The 4,297-nt window shown below is 43.3% G+C and overlaps 1 long non-coding RNA gene across 1 annotated transcript; it reads right to left on the bottom strand.

Annotated features, from left to right (window-relative positions):
* Positions 1-2,069: 2,069 nt before the first annotated feature.
* LOC133536607 (uncharacterized) lies at positions 2,070-3,815 on the bottom strand. The gene is made up of 4 exons (XR_009802503.1): positions 3,675-3,815; positions 3,566-3,616; positions 3,316-3,486; positions 2,070-3,076 (listed from the first exon to the last, which is right to left on the bottom strand). It is a non-coding gene; the product is annotated as an uncharacterized LOC133536607 (long non-coding RNA).
* Positions 3,816-4,297: the final 482 nt, after the last annotated feature.

Here is a 4,297-nt window from a genome sequence, read left to right as displayed (position 1 = left end):
TAAACACTAGTTTACCCTTGACCGTTCTGTAGGGTAGCACAGGGAAATAGAGACCTCGAGGAGGGTGAACAACGGCTCTGACCAGACCGAAATAGTTTCCAACATCGTCAAAATCCGTGTGGATGATGACAGGATGACCCAGGGGGTAAGGAAATGCGCTGTTGACGTACGGGTAGAGAGAGGTGACATCCTCATACAATACACGCTGGTTCTCACCCGCCGTGTGCCTCAAGCAAAAGGCGCTTGTCCTACCTCCATAAAGAGCGTCTCGAGGCATGAGAGGTGCGGGGTAATTGCGTGTTTTGAGAAAGTCTATTACCCTAGGGTTTGATTTTTTCATTTCATTCCACTCGTGCTCTCTGATGACGATGATGTTGACCTTGTGGTCACGCTTTAACGCTTTCATTTTTTTCTCGGTAGCCTTGTGCAACTCCTCGAACGGTGTGTTTGTCAAAGGGCATACAGCACCGGGTTCGAAACACGTCGGGCATCCGTGATAAAAACACCCCTGAAATTCCCAGACGAATGGTTTGCCACCGATTATAGCAAACCCATCCACAAAGTATGCCCCCATCTGTTTTTCGCCTTTGTTTAAAGCATGCTGAATGAAAATACCACGACGATGCGACTCCCATTCTAACCATTGGATGCTGGTGTGTGAGTATTTTTTACACAACCCTCGGTAGTTATCCGGGGAAGGTATGGCTAGAGAACGCGGCTCGAGGAAATTAGTCACAAACACCTTCATGCAGGCCGAGGCTATGGTGATACGGGAGAAGGGGTCAACACCCGTCTCGCTCGTAAACTCGGCTCTAAATTTGATGCAACCCTCACGAAGAACATTGACGTCGTTTTTACAGTAGTGTACCGCTTGTTTTTGAAAATCAAAGACCTCGCTTTTCTCATTTTGATACCACGTCTCAAACTTGGTGCGTTCAACAGGTGTCATGCGTTCTACACCGTAATTGCTGATTGCGGGGTATTTTCCGACATAATTTAAATGTTCCTCCGAACTAAATTTGTGAGGAAAATACCCCTTGGACCAGCAATCACCGAGTCCTAACGCTTTTGGCATAGCGCTAAGCGGCATGGTAAGGAAGGAAAGCGAGTCAATGTATTTTTGCAAAAAATCAGGGTCTTTAAAACAGAGAACTTTACTCCCCTGCATGATAATTAAGGGTGCTATACCCAGCCGTACCATGCCTCTCAGAATCAAGTAACCGTCAAATTCTCTCGAATTGTGGGCTATAAATGTAGATTTAAAATAACGAGGTTTCCTGAAATGATTGAGGAAAACTGTAACACAATCCAGTCCAAAAGCACACCACTCTTCTCCTTGCAGCGTCTTGGTACAGACTAGAAAGGGAATGTGAGTGTGATTGTCATCAACAAACGTCTCAAAATCATAGAATATGATATTATCATTGTGGTTTACTTCACGTGGTTGGGGTTGTATATAGCAAAGATGTCGTGTTTCAGGTGTCTCTGAGTCACTGCGAGGTAGCTCTTCTTTACATATTTGACATTTTAACTTAGGGCACGTGTGTTTAGCGATACCTGTAGCCACAGGTACATCGTAAAATAGGTTGCATTTAAGGCATTTCTTTCGCCGATCGCAGTTGCTGACGAGTTTTTCCATAACCCGGTGTTTTACCCTGTGTCTGAGGAGACATGCAGGAGAACGACACCACATGTTGCAATCCCTGCAAAGCACAGTTTTCCCCTCTATTTTTACACACCCGTTTTGTGTACAGACCAAGCAATAGCCGTCGCATTTGTGTCTGTCGGGTTTGTCGTACCCTTGGTAACAGTAGTGACAAACGTGCGGTTTTGACAAAAAACCTTTAATGTTAATGATACCGCTGTAATGATTCTGAGATAAATACAGATACAACGGATTTTCTGATTTGGGGTAATCCGTCTCGAACCGTGAGAGGGGTCGTTGGCCCTCTTCTCTGTACAGTATGACAATTTTACGACGTACCACTTTTTCAAATTCACGAATATGACTGAAAGTGACGGAAGTCTGTTCGTCTAAGCCCGCTTTTCTCTGTATTTTTTCGGCCTCCGCCACAGCCTGGCTATCTGTAAATTCAGGATGTAACAGACTTGCTAGGCTAATGGCAAAACATAGTTGATTATTCGAGTTTAATGGATTGTAAAGATAACGAGCTTTTTTTCTGCGGATTTCATGTTCCAAAAGGGTTTCGATTTTTCTTCTTACACCACCTCGAGGGTTATGTATCACCTGGACCATCACCTGTATTTCTTCATCGTTCAATATTTCAACGTTTGATTGTACCAACAGATCTAACACATCTTGAAAAGCATTCATCACAGCCCCGGCATCGTTTCGAAATGTAAATGAAGTGTGTTGATTTGCACTTTCACCGGATAACTCCAATTGAATGATATCGTCGGGTCTAGCTTCCTTAGTTACCATCTGTGTCAGCTTTTTAAGGCTCCCCAAGACTCCGCGGTAAAATGTGGCGTAATCTGTTACATCGTTGTTTTGAGGAAAAGTTAAAACGCTGGATAGTTGTATATTGTTGAATGTTTCCCTCCTCAAGACATTTACCCCATCACCCCTCTGGGTCTCATTTGAAATTGATTGGTCAGCCGTTGACGGTTGGTTCTGCATGACCCCCACCACCTCCGAAAAATCCAAACATTCCCCCGAGGGTGTCGCCCCTCCCAACACCTCGTGATGCTGTGTAGAGGCTTGTGTGTTTGTGTTTGAATTTAACACATTAATATCATCTTGCAAAGACGGATCATCGTTTGGTTCCCATTCTATCTGGTTGTTTGGATCTAAATGATGATTACAAACGTCTTCATCTTCTACAATAACTACATCTAATTCAGATGGAACTACACCCATTATATTTCTCTAAAGAAAAAAAAGAAAAAATATTTCGAATGGAACAGATATAACAAACCAGTATGTATCAAATCATGTCTGCCATCTTCATGAGAGTGCGAGCCAGTATACGATAGTACTGTTTCAGCCTTCTTCTGTTTCTATCATGTTTGTCGAGCTGGCGGGCGCATCTACGCTTCCTCCTGCGTTTGTTGCCTGTGGAAAAAAAAAAAAAAAAAAAAAAAAAAATTAATATATACCGGCTTTAACCACATGTGGCGCTGTCATCTCCACTCATGCAAGCATAGCCGGAAACAACCGCCCACCTCCGGAATCAGTCCCCGCCCATTCCCCTTAGGCGCGAAATTCATTTGAGCGAAAGACATTGGAATGAGAGGAGCTCTTTAAAGCTCCTGAGAATCTTAAAAAGCTTACAGAAAACGAGAAAAACTTACAGCGGGTGCCTGTTGGACATTCACCGTCGTTTTCGATGATTTCCCCACGGAGCAAGGATTCGATGTCTGGAGTCTTTGGCGCAATCAAGCCTTCTCCTCTGCCTGGAATGGCCGTTGACGGACCCTCCAGCGTTAAGGGAGACCAGTGAGCAAGAGATGTAAACGGAAAATCTGTAAGTAAATATATGTATATATGTATCGTATACCGCATGTTTTTTTTTCTTGTAAAAATGAGAATTATTTGACTCACCAGACTGCGATTGGGTTAAAGGGATCGCGTTGGTCTCTTCCGGCGAATCCTCTATAAAACAAAATAATGAATACACACAATATTAAATAATTCGAAGGTTTAAACACACCTCGATAATCATCTTCCAACTTTGTAAGATCGATCAAACAAAGTTCTTCGTCTTTCACTTCGTCGTCATCGGCTGTTAAAAAAAAAAAGGTATTACATCGTCGTACACGTGCAATGCTTTTAACGTTTAAATGCTTAAACGGAGTTAAACCATTGTCTAATAATGTGGTAAAAACGGACTTTTTTGCGGAGCGTCAATGTAAGTTTTATTATTTTTATAAATCGACACAGGCGTTTCACTAATCATGACCGAATCGAACAAAGTCTTTACGCTAACGTATAAAGCTCCAAATAATGACTAAGCCTTACACCGCCCTTTTGTACCCTTCCTCTGCGTGTGTGTGTGTGTGTGTGTGCGTGTGAAGTGTGTGCGTGTGTGTGTGTGTGTGTGTGCGTGTGTGTGCGTGTGTGTGCGTGTGTGTGTGTGTGTGCGTGTGTGTGCGTGTCCACCAAAAACTTCCCAATCCACGGTAGATAACGATGAAAATATCGAGAAAGGGCTTCCGTCTCTTCTTTCTTTTAGCTGAAATAAGCAGATATCACCCATTTCGTATCTGAATACAAATCCAAAAGATCCCTCCATCCCGTACGCTTCCAAGTCCCATTTCTCACGCAAAGACTCGG

This window comes from Nerophis ophidion, linkage group LG17 (genome assembly GCF_033978795.1).
Source record: "Nerophis ophidion isolate RoL-2023_Sa linkage group LG17, RoL_Noph_v1.0, whole genome shotgun sequence".
In the NCBI taxonomy this organism is placed as follows: domain Eukaryota; kingdom Metazoa; phylum Chordata; class Actinopteri; order Syngnathiformes; family Syngnathidae; genus Nerophis; species Nerophis ophidion.
This window is presented reverse-complemented; position numbering and strand designations above follow the sequence as displayed.